The following is a 24,389-nucleotide window of genomic DNA, read 5'->3' as shown; positions in this document are numbered from 1 at the left end:
GTGTATCTCAGTCCGGTCTAACTCTCTCCAGTCTATCTCACTCCGGTCTAAATCACTCCTGTGTATCTCACTCCGATCTATCTCATTCCGGTCTATCTCACTCCGATGGAACTCACTACGGTCTATCTCACTCCGGTCTATCTCACTCCGGTCTATCTCACTCCGGTCTAATTCACTCCGGTCTATCTCACTCCGGCCTAAATCACTCCAATCTATCTCACTCCGGTCTATCTCACTCCGGTCTATCTCACTCCGGTCTATCTCACTCCGGTCAAACTCACTCCGGTCAAACTCACTCCAATTAATCTCACTCCGGTCTATCTCACTCCGGTCAAACTCACTCCGGTCTATCTCACTCCGGTCTAACTCACTCCGGTCTAACTCACTCCGGTCTATCTCAGTCCGGTCTAACTTACTCCGGTCCAACTCATGCCGGTCTATCTCAGTCCGGTCTAACTCACTCCGGTCTATCTCAGTCCGGTCTAACTCACACCGGTCTATCTCAGTCCGGTCTATCTCACTCCAGTGTATCTCACTCCGGTCTATCTCACTCCGGTCTATCTCACTCCGATCTATCTCAGTCCGGTCTATCTCAGTCCGGTCTAACCCACTCTGATCTATTTCACTCCGGTCTATCTCAATCCGGTGTATCTCACTCCGGTCTATCTCACTCCAGTCTATCTCACTCCGATCAATCTCACTCCGGTCTATCTCACTCCGATCTATCTCACTCCGGTCTATCTCACTCCGGTCTATCTCACTCTGGTCTATCTCAGTCCAGTCTATCTCAGTCCGGTGTATCTCAGTCCGGTCTAACTCAGTCCGGTCTATCTCACTCCAATCTATCTCACTCCAGTCTATCTCACTCCAGTCTATCTCACTCCGGTCTATCTCATTCCAATCTATCTCACTCAGGTCTATCTCAGTCCGATCTATCTCACTCCGGTCTAAGTCACTCCGGTCTAAATCACTCCGGTCAATCTCACACCGGTCTAACTCACTCCGGTCTAACACACTCCGGTCTATCTCACTCCGGTCTACCTCACTCCGATCTATCTCACTCCGGTCTATCTCATTCCAATCTATCTCACTCAGGTCTATCTCAGTCCGATCTATCTCACTCCGGTCTAACTCACTCCGGTCTAAATCACTCCGGCCTATCTCACACCGGTCTAACTCACTCCGGTCTAACTCACTCCGGTCTATCTCACTCCGGTCTAAATCACTGCGTTCTATCTCACTCCGGTCTATCTCACTCTGGTCTATCTCGGTCCACTCTATCTCAGTCCGGTGTATCTCAGTCCGGTCTAACTCAGTCCGATCTATCTCACTCCAATCTATCTCACTCCGATCAATCTCACTCCGGTCTATCTCACTCCGGTCTATCTCACTCTGATCAATCTCACTCCGGTCTATCTTACTCTGGTCTATCTCAATCCAGTCTATCTCAGTCCGGTCTATCTCACTCTGATCTATCTCACTCTGGTCTATCTCACTCCGCTCTATCCCAGTCCAGTTTATCTCAGTCAGGTCTAACTCCGGTATATCTCAGTCCAGTCTAACTCACTCTGGTCTATCTTGCTCCGCTCTATCTCAGTCTGGTCTAACTCACTCCGATCTATCTCACTCCGGTCTATCTCAGTCCAGTTTATCTCAGTCTGGTCTAACTCAATCCGATCTATCTCACTCCGATCTATCTCAGTCCAGTCTAACTCACTCCGGTCTATCTCGGTCCGGTCTATCTCACTCCGGTCTATCTCGGTCCGGTCTATCTCACTCCGGTCTATCTCACTCCGGTCTATCTCACTCAGATCTATCTCACTCAGATCTATCTCACTCCAGTCTATCTCAGTCCAGTCTAACTCATTCCGGTCTAACTCACTCCGGTCTATCTCACTCAGGCCTAACTCACCAAGGTCTAAATCACTCCGGTCTATCTCACTCCGGTCTAACTCACTCCGGTCTATCTCACTCCGATCTAAATCACTCCTGTGTATCTCACTCCGATTTATCTCATTCCGGTCTATCTCACTCCGACGGAACTCACTACGGTCTATCTCACTCCGGTCTATCTCACTCCGGTCTAATTCACTCCGGTCTAACTCACTCCAGTCTAAATCACTCCGGTCTATCTCACTCCGGTCTATCTCACTCCGGTCTATCTCACTCCGGTCAAACTCACTCCGGTCAAACTCACTCCAATTAATCTCACTCCGCTCTATCTCACTCCGGTCTATCTCAGTCCAGTCTAACTCAATCTGGTCTATCTCGGTCCGGTCTATCTCAGTCTGGTCTAACTCACTCCGGTCTATCTCACTCCGGTCTAAATCACTGCGGTCTATCTCACTCCGGTCTATCTCACTCTGGTCTATCTCGGTCCACTCTATCTCAGTCCGGTGTATCTCAGTCCGGTCTAACTCTCTCCAGTCTATCTCACTCCGGTCTAAATCACTCCTGTGTATCTCACTCCGATCTATCTCATTCCGGTCTATCTCACTCCGATGGAACTCACTACGGTCTATCTCACTCCGGTCTATCTCACTCCGGTCTATCTCACTCCGGTCTAATTCACTCCGGTCTATCTCACTCCGGCCTAAATCACTCCAATCTATCTCACTCCGGTCTATCTCACTCCGGTCTATCTCACTCCGGTCTATCTCACTCCGGTCAAACTCACTCCGGTCAAACTCACTCCAATTAATGTCACTCCGGTCTATCTCACTCCGGTCAAACTCACTCCGGTCTATCTCACTCCGGTCTAACTCACTCCGGTCTAACTCACTCCGGTCTATCTCAGTCCGGTCTAACTTACTCCGGTCCAACTCACACCGATCAATCTCACTCCGGTCTATCTCACTCCGATCTATCTCACTCCGGTCTATCTCACTCCGGTCTATCTCACTCTGGTCTATCTCAGTCCAGTCTATCTCAGTCCGGTGTATCTCAGTCCGGTCTAACTCAGTCCGGTCTATCTCACTCCAATCTATCTCACTCCAGTCTATCTCACTCCAGTCTATCTCACTCCGGTCTATCTCATTCCAATCTATCTCACTCAGGTCTATCTCAGTCCGATCTATCTCACTCCGGTCTAAGTCACTCCGGTCTAAATCACTCCGGTCTATCTCACACCGGTCTAACTCACTCCGGTCTAACACACTCCGGTCTATCTCACTCCGGTCTACCTCACTCCGATCTATCTCACTCCGGTCTATCTCATTCCAATCTATCTCACTCAGGTCTATCTCAGTCCGATCTATCTCACTCCGGTCTAACTCACTCCGGTCTAAATCACTCCGGCCTATCTCACACCGGTCTAACTCACTCCGGTCTAACTCACTCCGGTCTATCTCACTCCGGTCTAAATCACTGCGTTCTATCTCACTCCGGTCTATCTCACTCTGGTCTATCTCGGTCCACTCTATCTCAGTCCGGTGTATCTCAGTCCGGTCTAACTCAGTCCGGTCTATCTCACTCCAATCTATCTCACTCCGATCAATCTCACTCCGGTCTATCTCACTCCGGTCTATCTCACTCTGATCAATCTCACTCCGGTCTATCTTACTCTGGTCTATCTCAATCCAGTCTATCTCAGTCCGGTCTATCTCACTCTGATCTATCTCACTCTGGTCTATCTCACTCCGCTCTATCCCAGTCCAGTTTATCTCAGTCAGGTCTAACTCCGGTATATCTCAGTCCAGTCTAACTCACTCTGGTCTATCTTGCTCCGCTCTATCTCAGTCTGGTCTAACTCACTCCGATCTATCTCACTCCGGTCTATCTCAGTCCAGTTTATCTCAGTCTGGTCTAACTCAATCCGATCTATCTCACTCCGATCTATCTCAGTCCAGTCTAACTCACTCCGGTCTATCTCGGTCCGGTCTATCTCACTCCGGTCTATCTCGGTCCGGTCTATCTCACTCCGGTCTATCTCACTCCGGTCTATCTCACTCAGATCTATCTCACTCAGATCTATCTCACTCCAGTCTATCTCAGTCCAGTCTAACTCATTCCGGTCTAACTCACTCCGGTCTATCTCACTCAGGCCTAACTCACCAAGGTCTAAATCACTCCGGTCTATCTCACTCCGGTCTAACTCACTCCGGTCTATCTCACTCCGATCTAAATCACTCCTGTGTATCTCACTCCGATTTATCTCATTCCGGTCTATCTCACTCCGACGGAACTCACTACGGTCTATCTCACTCCGGTCTATCTCACTCCGGTCTAATTCACTCCGGTCTAACTCACTCCAGTCTAAATCACTCCGGTCTATCTCACTCCGGTCTATCTCACTCCGGTCTATCTCACTCCGGTCAAACTCACTCCGGTCAAACTCACTCCAATTAATCTCACTCCGCTCTATCTCACTCCGGTCTATCTCAGTCCAGTCTAACTCAATCTGGTCTATCTCGGTCCGGTCTATCTCAGTCTGGTCTAACTGACTCCGGTCTATCTCAGTCTGGTCTAACTCTCTCCGGTCGATCTCAGTCCAGTCTAACTCATTCTGGTCTATCTCGGTCCAGTCTAACTCAGTCCGGTCTATCTCAGTCTGGTCGAACTCACTCCGATCAATCTCACTCCGGTCTATCTCACTCCGGTCTATCTCACTCTGATCAATCTCACTCCGGTCTATCTTACTCTGGTCTATCTCAATCCAGTCTATCTCAGTCCGGTCTATCTCACTCTGATCTATCTCACTCTGGTCTATCTCACTCCGCTCTATCCCAGTACAGTTTATCTCAGTCGGGTCTAACTCCGGTATATCTCAGTCCAGTCTAACTCACTCTGGTCTATCTTGCTCCGCTCTATCTCAGTCTGGTCTAACTCACTCCGATCTATCTCACTCCGGTCTATCTCAGTCCAGTTTATCTCAGTCTGGTCTAACTCAATCCGATCTATCTCACTCCGATCTATCTCAGTCCAGTCTAACTCACTCCGGTCTATCTCGGTCCGGTCTATCTCACTCCGGTCTATCTCGGTCCGGTCTATCTCACTCCGGTCTATCTCACTCAGGCCTAACTCACCAAGGTCTAAATCACTCCGGTCTATCTCACTCCGGTCTAACTCACTCCGGTCTATCTCACTCCGATCTAAATCACTCCTGTGTATCTCATTCCGATTTATCTCATTCCGGTCTATCTCACTCCGACGGAACTCACTACGGTCTATCTCACTCCGGTCTATCTCACTCCGGTCTAATTCACTCCGGTCTAACTCACTCCAGTCTAAATCACTCCGGTCTATCTCACTCCGGTCTATCTCACTCCGGTCTATCTCACTCCGGTCAAACTCACTCCGGTCAAACTCACTCCAATTAATCTCACTCCGCTCTATCTCACTCCGGTCTATCTCAGTCCGGTCTATCTCGGTCCGGTCTATCTCACTCCGGTCTATCTCACTCCGGTCTATCTCACTCAGATCTATCTCACTCAGATCTATCTCACTCCAGTCTATCTCAGTCCAGTCTAACTCATTCCGGTCTAACTCACTCCGGTCTATCTCACTCAGGCCTAACTCACCAAGGTCTAAATCACTCCGGTCTATCTCACTCCGGTCTAACTCACTCCGGTCTATCTCACTCCGATCTAAATCACTCCTGTGTATCTCACTCCGATTTATCTCATTCCGGTCTATCTCACTCCGACGGAACTCACTACGGTCTATCTCACTCCGGTCTATCTCACTCCGGTCTAATTCACTCCGGTCTAACTCACTCCAGTCTAAATCACTCCGGTCTATCTCACTCCGGTCTATCTCACTCCGGTCTATCTCACTCCGGTCAAACTCACTCCGGTCAAACTCACTCCAATTAATCTCACTCCGCTCTATCTCACTCCGGTCTATCTCAGTCCAGTCTAACTCAATCTGGTCTATCTCGGTCCGGTCTATCTCAGTCTGGTCTAACTCACTCCGGTCTATCTCACTCCGGTCTAAATCACTGCGGTCTATCTCACTCCGGTCTATCTCACTCTGGTCTATCTCGGTCCACTCTATCTCAGTCCGGTGTATCTCAGTCCGGTCTAACTCTCTCCAGTCTATCTCACTCCGGTCTAAATCACTCCTGTGTATCTCACTCCGATCTATCTCATTCCGGTCTATCTCACTCCGATGGAACTCACTACGGTCTATCTCACTCCGGTCTATCTCACTCCGGTCTATCTCACTCCGGTCTAATTCACTCCGGTCTATCTCACTCCGGCCTAAATCACTCCAATCTATCTCACTCCGGTCTATCTCACTCCGGTCTATCTCACTCCGGTCTATCTCACTCCGGTCAAACTCACTCCGGTCAAACTCACTCCAATTAATGTCACTCCGGTCTACCTCACTCCGGTCAAACTCACTCCGGTCTATCTCATTCCGGTCTAACTCACTCCGGTCTAACTCACTCCGGTCTATCTCAGTCCGGTCTAACTTACTCCGGTCCAACTCACGCCGGTCTATCTCAGTCCGGTCTAACTCACTCCGGTCTATCTCACTCCGATCTATCTCACTCCGGTCTATCTCACTCCGGTCTATCTCACTCTGGTCTATCTCAGTCCAGTCTATCTCAGTCCGGTGTATCTCAGTCCGGTCTAACTCAGTCCGGTCTATCTCACTCCAATCTATCTCACTCCAGTCTATCTCACTCCAGTCTATCTCACTCCGGTCTATCTCATTCCAATCTATCTCACTCAGGTCTATCTCAGTCCGATCTATCTCACTCCGGTCTAAGTCACTCCGGTCTAAATCACTCCGGTCTATCTCACACCGGTCTAACTCACTCCGGTCTAACACACTCCGGTCTATCTCACTCCGGTCTACCTCACTCCGATCTATCTCACTCCGGTCTATCTCATTCCAATCTATCTCACTCAGGTCTATCTCAGTCCGATCTATCTCACTCCGGTCTAACTCACTCCGGTCTAAATCACTCCGGCCTATCTCACACCGGTCTAACTCACTCCGGTCTAACTCACTCCGGTCTATCTCACTCCGGTCTAAATCACTGCGTTCTATCTCACTCCGGTCTATCTCACTCTGGTCTATCTCGGTCCACTCTATCTCAGTCCGGTGTATCTCAGTCCGGTCTAACTCAGTCCGGTCTATCTCACTCCAATCTATCTCACTCCGATCAATCTCACTCCGGTCTATCTCACTCCGGTCTATCTCACTCTGATCAATCTCACTCCGGTCTATCTTACTCTGGTCTATCTCAATCCAGTCTATCTCAGTCCGGTCTATCTCACTCTGATCTATCTCACTCTGGTCTATCTCACTCCGCTCTATCCCAGTCCAGTTTATCTCAGTCAGGTCTAACTCCGGTATATCTCAGTCCAGTCTAACTCACTCTGGTCTATCTTGCTCCGCTCTATCTCAGTCTGGTCTAACTCACTCCGATCTATCTCACTCCGGTCTATCTCAGTCCAGTTTATCTCAGTCTGGTCTAACTCAATCCGATCTATCTCACTCCGATCTATCTCAGTCCAGTCTAACTCACTCCGGTCTATCTCGGTCCGGTCTATCTCACTCCGGTCTATCTCGGTCCGGTCTATCTCACTCCGGTCTATCTCACTCCGGTCTATCTCACTCAGATCTATCTCACTCAGATCTATCTCACTCCAGTCTATCTCAGTCCAGTCTAACTCATTCCGGTCTAACTCACTCCGGTCTATCTCACTCAGGCCTAACTCACCAAGGTCTAAATCACTCCGGTCTATCTCACTCCGGTCTAACTCACTCCGGTCTATCTCACTCCGATCTAAATCACTCCTGTGTATCTCACTCCGATTTATCTCATTCCGGTCTATCTCACTCCGACGGAACTCACTACGGTCTATCTCACTCCGGTCTATCTCACTCCGGTCTAATTCACTCCGGTCTAACTCACTCCAGTCTAAATCACTCCGGTCTATCTCACTCCGGTCTATCTCACTCCGGTCTATCTCACTCCGGTCAAACTCACTCCGGTCAAACTCACTCCAATTAATCTCACTCCGCTCTATCTCACTCCGGTCTATCTCAGTCCAGTCTAACTCAATCTGGTCTATCTCGGTCCGGTCTATCTCAGTCTGGTCTAACTGACTCCGGTCTATCTCAGTCTGGTCTAACTCTCTCCGGTCGATCTCAGTCCAGTCTAACTCATTCTGGTCTATCTCGGTCCAGTCTAACTCACTCCGGTCTATCTCAGTCTGGTCGAACTCACTCCGATCAATCTCACTCCGGTCTATCTCACTCCGGTCTATCTCACTCTGATCAATCTCACTCCGGTCTATCTTACTCTGGTCTATCTCAATCCAGTCTATCTCAGTCCGGTCTATCTCACTCTGATCTATCTCACTCTGGTCTATCTCACTCCGCTCTATCCCAGTACAGTTTATCTCAGTCGGGTCTAACTCCGGTATATCTCAGTCCAGTCTAACTCACTCTGGTCTATCTTGCTCCGCTCTATCTCAGTCTGGTCTAACTCACTCCGATCTATCTCACTCCGGTCTATCTCAGTCCAGTTTATCTCAGTCTGGTCTAACTCAATCCGATCTATCTCACTCCGATCTATCTCAGTCCAGTCTAACTCACTCCGGTCTATCTCGGTCCGGTCTATCTCACTCCGGTCTATCTCGGTCCGGTCTATCTCACTCCGGTCTATCTCACTCAGGCCTAACTCACCAAGGTCTAAATCACTCCGGTCTATCTCACTCCGGTCTAACTCACTCCGGTCTATCTCACTCCGATCTAAATCACTCCTGTGTATCTCATTCCGATTTATCTCATTCCGGTCTATCTCACTCCGACGGAACTCACTACGGTCTATCTCACTCCGGTCTATCTCACTCCGGTCTAATTCACTCCGGTCTAACTCACTCCAGTCTAAATCACTCCGGTCTATCTCACTCCGGTCTATCTCACTCCGGTCTATCTCACTCCGGTCAAACTCACTCCGGTCAAACTCACTCCAATTAATCTCACTCCGCTCTATCTCACTCCGGTCTATCTCAGTCCGGTCTATCTCGGTCCGGTCTATCTCACTCCGGTCTATCTCACTCCGGTCTATCTCACTCAGATCTATCTCACTCAGATCTATCTCACTCCAGTCTATCTCAGTCCAGTCTAACTCATTCCGGTCTAACTCACTCCGGTCTATCTCACTCAGGCCTAACTCACCAAGGTCTAAATCACTCCGGTCTATCTCACTCCGGTCTAACTCACTCCGGTCTATCTCACTCCGATCTAAATCACTCCTGTGTATCTCACTCCGATTTATCTCATTCCGGTCTATCTCACTCCGACGGAACTCACTACGGTCTATCTCACTCCGGTCTATCTCACTCCGGTCTAATTCACTCCGGTCTAACTCACTCCAGTCTAAATCACTCCGGTCTATCTCACTCCGGTCTATCTCACTCCGGTCTATCTCACTCCGGTCAAACTCACTCCGGTCAAACTCACTCCAATTAATCTCACTCCGCTCTATCTCACTCCGGTCTATCTCAGTCCAGTCTAACTCAATCTGGTCTATCTCGGTCCGGTCTATCTCAGTCTGGTCTAACTCACTCCGGTCTATCTCACTCCGGTCTAAATCACTGCGGTCTATCTCACTCCGGTCTATCTCACTCTGGTCTATCTCGGTCCACTCTATCTCAGTCCGGTGTATCTCAGTCCGGTCTAACTCTCTCCAGTCTATCTCACTCCGGTCTAAATCACTCCTGTGTATCTCACTCCGATCTATCTCATTCCGGTCTATCTCACTCCGATGGAACTCACTACGGTCTATCTCACTCCGGTCTATCTCACTCCGGTCTATCTCACTCCGGTCTAATTCACTCCGGTCTATCTCACTCCGGCCTAAATCACTCCAATCTATCTCACTCCGGTCTATCTCACTCCGGTCTATCTCACTCCGGTCTATCTCACTCCGGTCAAACTCACTCCGGTCAAACTCACTCCAATTAATGTCACTCCGGTCTATCTCACTCCGGTCAAACTCACTCCGGTCTATCTCACTCCGGTCTAACTCACTCCGGTCTAACTCACTCCGGTCTATCTCAGTCCGGTCTAACTTACTCCGGTCCAACTCACACCGATCAATCTCACTCCGGTCTATCTCACTCCGATCTATCTCACTCCGGTCTATCTCACTCCGGTCTATCTCACTCTGGTCTATCTCAGTCCAGTCTATCTCAGTCCGGTGTATCTCAGTCCGGTCTAACTCAGTCCGGTCTATCTCACTCCAATCTATCTCACTCCAGTCTATCTCACTCCAGTCTATCTCACTCCGGTCTATCTCATTCCAATCTATCTCACTCAGGTCTATCTCAGTCCGATCTATCTCACTCCGGTCTAAGTCACTCCGGTCTAAATCACTCCGGTCTATCTCACACCGGTCTAACTCACTCCGGTCTAACACACTCCGGTCTATCTCACTCCGGTCTACCTCACTCCGATCTATCTCACTCCGGTCTATCTCATTCCAATCTATCTCACTCAGGTCTATCTCAGTCCGATCTATCTCACTCCGGTCTAACTCACTCCGGTCTAAATCACTCCGGCCTATCTCACACCGGTCTAACTCACTCCGGTCTAACTCACTCCGGTCTATCTCACTCCGGTCTAAATCACTGCGTTCTATCTCACTCCGGTCTATCTCACTCTGGTCTATCTCGGTCCACTCTATCTCAGTCCGGTGTATCTCAGTCCGGTCTAACTCAGTCCGGTCTATCTCACTCCAATCTATCTCACTCCGATCAATCTCACTCCGGTCTATCTCACTCCGGTCTATCTCACTCTGATCAATCTCACTCCGGTCTATCTTACTCTGGTCTATCTCAATCCAGTCTATCTCAGTCCGGTCTATCTCACTCTGATCTATCTCACTCTGGTCTATCTCACTCCGCTCTATCCCAGTCCAGTTTATCTCAGTCAGGTCTAACTCCGGTATATCTCAGTCCAGTCTAACTCACTCTGGTCTATCTTGCTCCGCTCTATCTCAGTCTGGTCTAACTCACTCCGATCTATCTCACTCCGGTCTATCTCAGTCCAGTTTATCTCAGTCTGGTCTAACTCAATCCGATCTATCTCACTCCGATCTATCTCAGTCCAGTCTAACTCACTCCGGTCTATCTCGGTCCGGTCTATCTCACTCCGGTCTATCTCGGTCCGGTCTATCTCACTCCGGTCTATCTCACTCCGGTCTATCTCACTCAGATCTATCTCACTCAGATCTATCTCACTCCAGTCTATCTCAGTCCAGTCTAACTCATTCCGGTCTAACTCACTCCGGTCTATCTCACTCAGGCCTAACTCACCAAGGTCTAAATCACTCCGGTCTATCTCACTCCGGTCTAACTCACTCCGGTCTATCTCACTCCGATCTAAATCACTCCTGTGTATCTCACTCCGATTTATCTCATTCCGGTCTATCTCACTCCGACGGAACTCACTACGGTCTATCTCACTCCGGTCTATCTCACTCCGGTCTAATTCACTCCGGTCTAACTCACTCCAGTCTAAATCACTCCGGTCTATCTCACTCCGGTCTATCTCACTCCGGTCTATCTCACTCCGGTCAAACTCACTCCGGTCAAACTCACTCCAATTAATCTCACTCCGCTCTATCTCACTCCGGTCTATCTCAGTCCAGTCTAACTCAATCTGGTCTATCTCGGTCCGGTCTATCTCAGTCTGGTCTAACTGACTCCGGTCTATCTCAGTCTGGTCTAACTCTCTCCGGTCGATCTCAGTCCAGTCTAACTCATTCTGGTCTATCTCGGTCCAGTCTAACTCACTCCGGTCTATCTCAGTCTGGTCGAACTCACTCCGATCAATCTCACTCCGGTCTATCTCACTCCGGTCTATCTCACTCTGATCAATCTCACTCCGGTCTATCTTACTCTGGTCTATCTCAATCCAGTCTATCTCAGTCCGGTCTATCTCACTCTGATCTATCTCACTCTGGTCTATCTCACTCCGCTCTATCCCAGTACAGTTTATCTCAGTCGGGTCTAACTCCGGTATATCTCAGTCCAGTCTAACTCACTCTGGTCTATCTTGCTCCGCTCTATCTCAGTCTGGTCTAACTCACTCCGATCTATCTCACTCCGGTCTATCTCAGTCCAGTTTATCTCAGTCTGGTCTAACTCAATCCGATCTATCTCACTCCGATCTATCTCAGTCCAGTCTAACTCACTCCGGTCTATCTCGGTCCGGTCTATCTCACTCCGGTCTATCTCGGTCCGGTCTATCTCACTCCGGTCTATCTCACTCAGGCCTAACTCACCAAGGTCTAAATCACTCCGGTCTATCTCACTCCGGTCTAACTCACTCCGGTCTATCTCACTCCGATCTAAATCACTCCTGTGTATCTCATTCCGATTTATCTCATTCCGGTCTATCTCACTCCGACGGAACTCACTACGGTCTATCTCACTCCGGTCTATCTCACTCCGGTCTAATTCACTCCGGTCTAACTCACTCCAGTCTAAATCACTCCGGTCTATCTCACTCCGGTCTATCTCACTCCGGTCTATCTCACTCCGGTCAAACTCACTCCGGTCAAACTCACTCCAATTAATCTCACTCCGCTCTATCTCACTCCGGTCTATCTCAGTCCGGTCTATCTCGGTCCGGTCTATCTCACTCCGGTCTATCTCACTCCGGTCTATCTCACTCAGATCTATCTCACTCAGATCTATCTCACTCCAGTCTATCTCAGTCCAGTCTAACTCATTCCGGTCTAACTCACTCCGGTCTATCTCACTCAGGCCTAACTCACCAAGGTCTAAATCACTCCGGTCTATCTCACTCCGGTCTAACTCACTCCGGTCTATCTCACTCCGATCTAAATCACTCCTGTGTATCTCACTCCGATTTATCTCATTCCGGTCTATCTCACTCCGACGGAACTCACTACGGTCTATCTCACTCCGGTCTATCTCACTCCGGTCTAATTCACTCCGGTCTAACTCACTCCAGTCTAAATCACTCCGGTCTATCTCACTCCGGTCTATCTCACTCCGGTCTATCTCACTCCGGTCAAACTCACTCCGGTCAAACTCACTCCAATTAATCTCACTCCGCTCTATCTCACTCCGGTCTATCTCAGTCCAGTCTAACTCAATCTGGTCTATCTCGGTCCGGTCTATCTCAGTCTGGTCTAACTCACTCCGGTCTATCTCACTCCGGTCTAAATCACTGCGGTCTATCTCACTCCGGTCTATCTCACTCTGGTCTATCTCGGTCCACTCTATCTCAGTCCGGTGTATCTCAGTCCGGTCTAACTCTCTCCAGTCTATCTCACTCCGGTCTAAATCACTCCTGTGTATCTCACTCCGATCTATCTCATTCCGGTCTATCTCACTCCGATGGAACTCACTACGGTCTATCTCACTCCGGTCTATCTCACTCCGGTCTATCTCACTCCGGTCTAATTCACTCCGGTCTATCTCACTCCGGCCTAAATCACTCCAATCTATCTCACTCCGGTCTATCTCACTCCGGTCTATCTCACTCCGGTCTATCTCACTCCGGTCAAACTCACTCCGGTCAAACTCACTCCAATTAATGTCACTCCGGTCTATCTCACTCCGGTCAAACTCACTCCGGTCTATCTCACTCCGGTCTAACTCACTCCGGTCTAACTCACTCCGGTCTATCTCAGTCCGGTCTAACTTACTCCGGTCCAACTCACACCGATCAATCTCACTCCGGTCTATCTCACTCCGATCTATCTCACTCCGGTCTATCTCACTCCGGTCTATCTCACTCTGGTCTATCTCAGTCCAGTCTATCTCAGTCCGGTGTATCTCAGTCCGGTCTAACTCAGTCCGGTCTATCTCACTCCAATCTATCTCACTCCAGTCTATCTCACTCCAGTCTATCTCACTCCGGTCTATCTCATTCCAATCTATCTCACTCAGGTCTATCTCAGTCCGATCTATCTCACTCCGGTCTAAGTCACTCCGGTCTAAATCACTCCGGTCTATCTCACACCGGTCTAACTCACTCCGGTCTAACACACTCCGGTCTATCTCACTCCGGTCTACCTCACTCCGATCTATCTCACTCCGGTCTATCTCATTCCAATCTATCTCACTCAGGTCTATCTCAGTCCGATCTATCTCACTCCGGTCTAACTCACTCCGGTCTAAATCACTCCGGCCTATCTCACACCGGTCTAACTCACTCCGGTCTAACTCACTCCGGTCTATCTCACTCCGGTCTAAATCACTGCGTTCTATCTCACTCCGGTCTATCTCACTCTGGTCTATCTCGGTCCACTCTATCTCAGTCCGGTGTATCTCAGTCCGGTCTAACTCAGTCCGGTCTATCTCACTCCAATCTATCTCACTCCGATCAATCTCACTCCGGTCTATCTCACTCCGGTCTATCTCACTCTGATCAATCTCACTCCGGTCTATCTTACTCTGGTCTATCTCAATCCAGTCTATCTCAGTCCGGTCTATCTCACTCTGATCTATCTCACTCTGGTCTATCTCACTCCGCTCTATCCCAGTCCAGTTTATCTCAGTCAGGTCTAACTCCGGTATATCTCAGTCCAGTCTAACTCACTCTGGTCTATCTTGCTCCGCTCTATCTCAGTCTGGTCTAACTCACTCCGATCTATCTCACTCCGGTCTATCTCAGTCCAGTTTATCTCAGTCTGGTCTAACTCAATCCGATCTATCTCACTCCGATCTATCTCAGTCCAGTCTAACTCACTCCGGTCTATCTCGGTCCGGTCTATCTCACTCCGGTCTATCTCGGTCCGGTCTATCTCACTCCGGTCTATCTCACTCCGGTCTATCTCACTCAGATCTATCTCACTCAGATCTATCTCACTCCAGTCTATCTCAGTCCAGTCTAACTCATTCCGGTCTAACTCACTCCGGTCTATCTCACTCAGGCCTAACTCACCAAGGTCTAAATCACTCCGGTCTATCTCACTCCGGTCTAACTCACTCCGGTCTATCTCACTCCGATCTAAATCACTCCTGTGTATCTCACTCCGATTTATCTCATTCCGGTCTATCTCACTCCGACGGAACTCACTACGGTCTATCTCACTCCGGTCTATCTCACTCCGGTCTAATTCACTCCGGTCTAACTCACTCCAGTCTAAATCACTCCGGTCTATCTCACTCCGGTCTATCTCACTCCGGTCTATCTCACTCCGGTCAAACTCACTCCGGTCAAACTCACTCCAATTAATCTCACTCCGCTCTATCTCACTCCGGTCTATCTCAGTCCAGTCTAACTCAATCTGGTCTATCTCGGTCCGGTCTATCTCAGTCTGGTCTAACTGACTCCGGTCTATCTCAGTCTGGTCTAACTCTCTCCGGTCGATCTCAGTCCAGTCTAACTCATTCTGGTCTATCTCGGTCCAGTCTAACTCAGTCCGGTCTATCTCAGTCTGGTCGAACTCACTCCGATCAATCTCACTCCGGTCTATCTCACTCCGGTCTATCTCACTCTGATCAATCTCACTCCGGTCTATCTTACTCTGGTCTATCTCAATCCAGTCTATCTCAGTCCGGTCTATCTCACTCTGATCTATCTCACTCTGGTCTATCTCACTCCGCTCTATCCCAGTACAGTTTATCTCAGTCGGGTCTAACTCCGGTATATCTCAGTCCAGTCTAACTCACTCTGGTCTATCTTGCTCCGCTCTATCTCAGTCTGGTCTAACTCACTCCGATCTATCTCACTCCGGTCTATCTCAGTCCAGTTTATCTCAGTCTGGTCTAACTCAATCCGATCTATCTCACTCCGATCTATCTCAGTCCAGTCTAACTCACTCCGGTCTATCTCGGTCCGGTCTATCTCACTCCGGTCTATCTCGGTCCGGTCTATCTCACTCCGGTCTATCTCACTCAGGCCTAACTCACCAAGGTCTAAATCACTCCGGTCTATCTCACTCCGGTCTAACTCACTCCGGTCTATCTCACTCCGATCTAAATCACTCCTGTGTATCTCATTCCGATTTATCTCATTCCGGTCTATCTCACTCCGACGGAACTCACTACGGTCTATCTCACTCCGGTCTATCTCACTCCGGTCTAATTCACTCCGGTCTAACTCACTCCAGTCTAAATCACTCCGGTCTATCTCACTCCGGTCTATCTCACTCCGGTCTATCTCACTCCGGTCAAACTCACTCCGGTCAAACTCACTCCAATTAATCTCACTCCGCTCTATCTCACTCCGGTCTATCTCAGTCCGGTCTATCTCGGTCCGGTCTATCTCACTCCGGTCTATCTCACTCCGGTCTATCTCACTCAGATCTATCTCACTCAGATCTATCTCACTCCAGTCTATCTCAGTCCAGTCTAACTCATTCCGGTCTAACTCACTCCGGTCTATCTCACTCAGGCCTAACTCACCAAGGTCTAAATCACTCCGGTCTATCTCACTCCGGTCTAACTCACTCCGGTCTATCTCACTCCGATCTAAATCACTCCTGTGTATCTCACTCCGATTTATCTCATTCCGGTCTATCTCACTCCGACGGAACTCACTACGGTCTATCTCACTCCGGTCTATCTCACTCCGGTCTAATTCACTCCGGTCTAACTCACTCCAGTCTAAATCACTCCGGTCTATCTCACTCCGGTCTATCTCACTCCGGTCTATCTCACTCCGGTCAAACTCACTCCGGTCAAACTCACTCCAATTAATCTCACTCCGCTCTATCTCACTCCGGTCTATCTCAGTCCAGTCTAACTCAATCTGGTCTATCTCGGTCCGGTCTATCTCAGTCTGGTCTAACTCACTCCGGTCTATCTCACTCCGGTCTAAATCACTGCGGTCTATCTCACTCCGGTCTATCTCACTCTGGTCTATCTCGGTCCACTCTATCTCAGTCCGGTGTATCTCAGTCCGGTCTAACTCTCTCCAGTCTATCTCACTCCGGTCTAAATCACTCCTGTGTATCTCACTCCGATCTATCTCATTCCGGTCTATCTCACTCCGATGGAACTCACTACGGTCTATCTCACTCCGGTCTATCTCACTCCGGTCTATCTCACTCCGGTCTAATTCACTCCGGTCTATCTCACTCCGGCCTAAATCACTCCAATCTATCTCACTCCGGTCTATCTCACTCCGGTCTATCTCACTCCGGTCTATCTCACTCCGGTCAAACTCACTCCGGTCAAACTCACTCCAATTAATGTCACTCCGGTCTACCTCACTCCGGTCAAACTCACTCCGGTCTATCTCATTCCGGTCTAACTCACTCCGGTCTAACTCACTCCGGTCTATCTCAGTCCGGTCTAACTTACTCCGGTCCAACTCACGCCGGTCTATCTCAGTCCGGTCTAACTCACTCCGGTCTATCTCAGTCCGGTCTAACTCACACCGGTCTATCTCAGTCCGGTCTATCTCACTCCGGTGTATCTCACTCCGGTCTATCTCACTCCGGTCTATCTCATTCCGATCTATCTCAGTCCGGTCTATCTCAGTCCGGTCTAACTCACTCTGATCTATTTCACTCCGGTCTATCTCAATCCGGTGTATCTCACTCCGGTCTATCTCACTCCGGTCTATCTCACTCCGATCAATCTCACTCCGGTCTATCTCACTCCGATCTATCTCACTCCGGTCTATCTCACTCCGGTCTATCTCACTCTGGTCTATCTCAGTCCAGTCTATCTCATCCGGTGTATCTCAGTCCGGTCTAACTCAGTCCGGTCTATCTCACTCCAATCTATCTCACTCCAGTCTATCTCACTCCAGTCTATCTCACTCCGGTCTATCTCATTCCAATCTATCTCACTCAGGTCTATCTCAGTCCGATCTATCTCACTCCGGTCTAAGTCACTCCGGTCTAAATCACTCCGGTCTATCTCACACCGGTCTAACTCACTCCGGTCTAACTCACTCCGGTCTATCTCACTCCGGTCTATCTCACTCCGGGCTATCTCACTCCGGTCTATCTCATTCCAATCTATCTCACTCAGGTCTATCTCAGTCCGATCTATCTCACTCCGGTCTAACTCACTCCGGTCTAAATCACTCCGGCCTATCTCACACCGGTCTAACTCACTCCGGTCTAACTCACTCCGGTCTAAATCACTGCGTTCTATCTCACTCCGGTCTATCTCATTCTGGTCTATCTCGGTCCACTCTATCTCAGTGCGGTGTATCTCAGTCCGGTCTAACTCAGTCCGGTCTATCTCACTCCAATCTATCTCACTCCGATCAATCTCACTCCGGTCTATCTCACTCCGGTCTATCTCACTCTGATCAATCTCACTCCGGTCTATCTTACTCTGGTCTATCTCAATCCAGTCTATCTCAGTCCGGTCTATCTCACTCTGATCTATCTCACTCTGGTCTATCTCACTCCGCTCTATCCCAGTCCAGTTTATCTCAGTCGGGTCTAACTCCGGTATATCTCAGTCCAGTCTAACTCACTCTGGTCTATCTTGCTCCGCTCTATCTCAGTCTGGTCTAACTCACTCCGATCTATCTCACTCCGGTCTATCTCAGTCCAGTTTATCTCAGTCTGGTCTAACTCAATCCGATCTATCTCACTCCGATCTATCTCAGTCCAGTCTAACTCACTCCGGTCTATCTCGGTCCGGTTTATCTCACTCCGGTCTATCTCGGTCCGGTCTATCTCACTCCGGTCTATCTCACTCCGGTCTATCTCACTCAGATCTATCTCACTCAGATCTATCTCACTCCAGTCTATCTCAGTCCAGTCTAACTCATTCCGGTCTAACTCACTCCGGTCTATCTCACTCAGGCCTAACTCACCAAGGTCTAAATCACTCCGGTCTATCTCACTCCGGTCTAACTCACTCCGGTCTATCTCACTCCGATCTAAATCACTCCTGTGTATCTCACTCCGATTTATCTCATTCCGGTCTATCTCACTCCGACGGAACTCACTACGGTCTATCTCACTCCGGTCTATCTCACTCCGGTCTAATTCACTCCGGTCTAACTCACTCCAGTCTAAATCACTCCGGTCTATCTCACTCCGGTCTATCTCACTCCGGTCTATCTCACTCCGGTCAAACTCACTCCGGTCAAACTCACTCCAATTAATCTCACTCCGCTCTATCTCACTCCGGTCTATCTCAGTCCAGTCTAACTCAAACTGGTCTATCTCGGTCCGGTCTATCTCAGTCTGGTCTAACTAACTCCGGTCTATCTCAGTCTGGTCTAACTCTCTCCGGTCGATCTCAGTCCAGTCTAACTCATTCTGGTCTATCTCGGTCCAGTCTAACTCACTCCGGTCTATCTCAGTCTGGTCGAACTCACTCAGATCTATCTCACTCCGGTCTATCTCAGTCCAGTCTAACTCACTCCGGTCTATCTCACTCCGGTCTAACTCACTCCGGTCTATCTCAGTCCAGTCTAACTCACTCTGGTCTATCACGGTCCGGTCTATCTCAGTCTGGTCTAACTCACTCCGATCTATCTCACTCCGGTCTATCTCAGTCCAGTTTATCTCAGTCTGGTCTAACTCACTCCGGTCTATCTTACTCCAGTCTATCTCACTCCGGTCTATCTCACTCTGATCTAACTCGGTCCACTCAATCTCAGTCCGGTGTATCTCACTCCGGTCTATCTCACTCCGGTCTAACTCAGTCCGGTCTATCTCACTCCAATCTATCTCGGTCCCGTCTATCTCAGTCCGGTGTATCTCAGTCCGGTTTAACTCAGTCCGGTCTATCTCACTCCAATCTATCTCAGTCCCGTCTAACTCAGTCCGGTCTATCTCACTCCAATCTATCTCACTCCAATCTATCTCACTCCGGTCTATCTCACTCCAGTCTATCTCAGTCCGGTCTATCTCACTCCAATCTATCTCACTCCAATCTATCTCACTCCGGTCTATCTCACTCCAGTCTATCTCTCTCAGGTCTATCTCAGTCCGGTCTATCTCACTCCGGTCTATCTCACTCTGGTTTATCTCGGTCCACTCTATCTCACTCCGGTCTATCTCACTCTGGTCTAACTCACTCCGGTCTAACTCACTCCGGTCTATCTCACTCCGGTCTATCTCACGCCGGTCTATCTCACTCCAGGCTATCTCACTCCAGTCTAACTCACTCTGGTCCATCTCGGTCCAGTCTATCTCAGTCCGGTGTATCTCAGTCCGGTCTAACACAGTCCGGTCTATCTCACTCCAATCTATCTCACTCCAGTCTATCTCACTCCGGTCTATCTCACTCCGGTCTATCTCATTCCAATCTATCTCACTCGGGTCTATCTCAGTCCGATCTATCTCACTCCAGTCTAACTCACTCCGGTCTAAATCACTCCGGTCTATCTCACACCGGTCTAACTCACTCCGGTCTAACTCACTCCGGTCTATTTCACTCCGGTCTAAATCACTGCGGTCTATCTCACTCCGGTCTATCTCACTCTGGTCTATCTCGGTCCACTCTATCTCAGTCCGGTGTATCTCAGTCCGGTCTAACTCTCTCCAGTCTATCTCACTCCGGTCTAAATCACTCCTGTGTATCTCACTCCGATTTATCTCATTCCGGTCTATCTCACTCCGATGGAAATCACTACGGTCTATCTCACTCCGGTCTATCTCACTCCGGTCTATCTCACTCCGGTCTAATTCACTCCGGTCTATCTCACTCCGGCCTAAATCACTCCAATCTATCTCACTCCGGTCTATCTCACTCCGGTCTATCTCACTCCGGTCAAACTCACTCCAGTCAAACTCACTCCAATTAATCTCACTCCGGTCTATCTCACTCCGGTCAAACTCACTCCGGTCTATCTCACTCCGGTCTAACTCACTCCGGTCTAACTCACTCCGGTCTATCTCAGTCCGGTCTAACTTACTCCGGTCCAACTCACGCCGGTCTATCTCAGTCCGGTATAACTCACTCCTGTCTATCTCAGTCCGGTGTGTCTCAGTCCGGTCTAACTCAGTCCGGTCTATCTCACTCCAATCTATCTCACTCCGATCAATCTCACTCCGGTCTATCTCACTCTGGTCTATCTCAGTCCAGTCTATCTCAGTCCGGTGTATCTCAGTCCGGTCTAACTCAGTCCGGTCTATCTCATTCCAATCTATCTCACTCAGGTCTATCTCAGTCCGATCTATCTCACTCCGGTCTAACTCACTCCAATCTAAATCACTCCGGTCTATCTCACACCGGTCTAACTCACTCCGGTCTAACTTACTCCGGTCTATCTCACTCCGGTCTATCTCACTCCGGGCTATCTCACTCCGGTCTATCTCATTCCAATCTATCTCACTCAGGTCTATCTCAGTCCGATCTATCTCACTCCGGTCTAACTCACTCCGGTCTAAATCACTCCGGCCTTACTCACACCGGTCTAACTCACTCCGGTCTAACTCACTCCGGTCTATCTCATTCCGGTCTAAATCACTGCGGTCTATCTCACTCCGGTCTATCTCACTCTGGTCTATCTCGGTCCACTCTATCTCAGTCCGGTGTATCTCAGTCCGGTCTAACTCAGTCCGGTCTATCTCACTCCAATCTATCTCACTCCGATCAATCTCACTCCGGTCTATCTCACTCTGGTCTATCTCACTCTGATCAATCTCACTCCGGTCTATCTTACTCTGGTCTATCTCAATCCAGTCTATCTCAGTCCGGTCTATCTCACTCTGATCTATCTCACTCTGGTCTATCTCACTCCGCTCTATCCCAGTCCAGTTTATCTCAGTCGGGTCTAACTCCAGTATATCTCAGTCCAGTCTAACTCACTCTGGTCTATCTTGCTCCGCTCTATCTCAGTCTGGTCTAACTCACTCCGATCTATCTCACTCCGGTCTATCTCAGTCCAGTTTATCTCAGTCTGGTCTAACTCAATCCGATCTATCTCACTCCGATCTATCTCAGTCCAGTCTAACTCATTCCGGTCTAACTCACTCCGGTCTATCTCACTCAGGCCTAACTCACCAAGGTCTAAATCACTCCGGTCTATCTCACTCCGGTCTAACTCACTCCGGTCTATCTCACTCCGATCTAAATCACTCCTGTGTATCTCATTCCGATTTATCTCATTCCGGTCTATCTCACTCCGACGGAACTCACTACGGTCTATCTCACTCCGGTCTATCTCACTCCGGTCTAATTCACTCCGGTCTAACTCACTCCAGTCTAAATCACTCCGGTCTATCTCACTCCGGTCTATCTCACTCCGGTCTATCTCACTCCGGTCAAACTCACTCCGGTCAAACTCACTCCAATTAATCTCACTCCGCTCTATCTCACTCCGGTCTATCTCAGTCCAGTCTAACTCAATCTGGTCTATCTCGGTCCGGTCTATCTCAGTCTGGTCTAACTGACTCCGGTCTATCTCAGTCTGGTCTAACTCTCTCCGGTCGATCTCAGTCCAGTCTAACTCATTCTGGTCTATCTCGGTCCAGTCTAACTCACTCCGGTCTATCTCAGTCTGGTCGAACTCACTCAGATCTATCTCACTCCGGTCTATCCCAGTCCAGTCTAACTCACTCCAGTCTATCTCACTCCGGTCTAACTCACTCCGGTCTATCTCAGTCCAGTCTAACTCACTCTGGTCTATCTCAGTCCAGTCTATCTCAGTCTGGTCTAACTCACTCCGATCTATCTCACTCCGGTCTATCTCAGTCCAGTTTATCTCAGTCTGGTCTAACTCACTCCGGTCTATCTCACTCCAGTCTATCTCACTCCGGTCTATCTCACTCTGGTCTAACTCGGTCCACTCTATCTCAGTCCGGTGTATCTCACTCCGGTCTATCTCACTCCGGTCTAACTCAGTCCGGTCTATCTCACTCCAATCTATCTCGGTCCGGTCTATCTCAGTCCGGTGTATCTCAGTCCGGTCTAACTCAGTCCGGTCTATCTCACTCCAATCTATCTCACTCCAATCTATCTCACTCCGGTCTATCTCACTCCGGTCTAACTCAGTCCGGTCTATCTCACTCCAATCTATCTCAGTCCTGTCTAACTCAGTCCGGTCTATCTCACTCCAATCTATCTCACTCTAATTAATCTCACTCCGGTCTATCTCACTCCAGTCTATCTCAGTCCGGTCTATCTCACTCCAATCTATCTCACTCCAATCTATCTCACTCCGGTCTATCTCACTCCAGTCTATCTCTCTCAGGTCTATCTCAGTCCGGTCTATCTCACTCCGGTCTATCTCACTCTGGTTTATCTCGGTCCACTCTATCTCACTCCGGTCTATCTCACTCCGGTCTAACTCACTCCGGTCTAACTCACTCCGGTCTATCTCACTCCGGTCTATCTCACGCCGGTCTATCTCACTCCAGGCAATCTCACTCCGGTCTAACTCACTCTGTTCGATCTCGGTCCAGTCTATCTCAGTCCGGTGTATCTCAGTCCGGTCTAACACAGTCCGGTCTATCTCACTCCAATCTATCTCACTCCAGTCTATCTCACTCCGGACTATCTCACTCCGGTCTATCTCATTCCAATCTATCTCACTCGGGTCTATCTCAGTCCGATCTATCTCACTCCAGTCTAACTCACTCCGGTCTAAATCACTCCGGTCTATCTCACACCGGTCTAACTCACTCCGGTCTAACTCACTCCGGTCTATCTCACTCCGGTCTAAATCACTGCGGTCTATCTCACTCCGGTCTATCTCACTCTGGTCTATCTCGGTCCACTCTATCTCAGTCCGGTGTATCTCAGTCCGGTCTAACTCTTTCCAGTCTATCTCACTCCGGTCTAAATCACTCCTGTGTATCTCACTCCGATTTATCTCATTCCGGTCTATCTCACTCCGATGGAACTTACTACGGTCTATCTCACTCCGGTCTATCTCACTCCGGTCTATCTCACTCCGGTCTAATTCACTCCGGTCTATCTCACTCCGGCCTAAATCACTCCAATCTATCTCACTCCGGTCTATCTCACTCCGGTCTATCTCACACCGGTCTATCTCACTCCGGTCAAACTCACTCCGGTCAAACTCACTCCAATTAATCTCACTCCGGTCTATCTCACTCCGGTCAAACTCACTCCGGTCTATCTCACTCCGGTCTAACTCACTCCGGTCTAACTCACTCTGGTCTATCTCAGTCCGGTCTAACTTACTCCGGTCCAACTCACGCCGGTCTATCTCAGTCCGGTCTAACTCACTCCTGTCTATCTCAGTCCGGTCTAACTCACACCGGTCTATCTCAGTCCGGTCTATCTCACTCCGGTGTATCTCACTCCGGTCTATCTCACTCCGGTATATCTCACTCCGATCTATCTCAGTCCGGTCTATCTCAGTCCGGTCAAACTCACTCTGATCTATTTCACACCGGTCTATCTCAATCCGGTGTATCTCACTCCGGTCTATCTCACTCCGGTCTATCTCACTCCGATCAATCTCACTCCGGTCTATCTCACTCCGGTCTATCTCACTCCGGTCTATCTCACTCTGGTCTATCTCAGTCCAGTCTATCTCAGTCC

Source organism: Pristiophorus japonicus, chromosome Y (assembly GCF_044704955.1).
Source record: "Pristiophorus japonicus isolate sPriJap1 chromosome Y, sPriJap1.hap1, whole genome shotgun sequence".
NCBI classification, from domain to species: Eukaryota; Metazoa; Chordata; class Chondrichthyes; family Pristiophoridae; genus Pristiophorus; species Pristiophorus japonicus.
The sequence above is the reverse complement of the archived record's forward strand: the minus strand, read 5'-3'. Positions refer to the sequence as shown.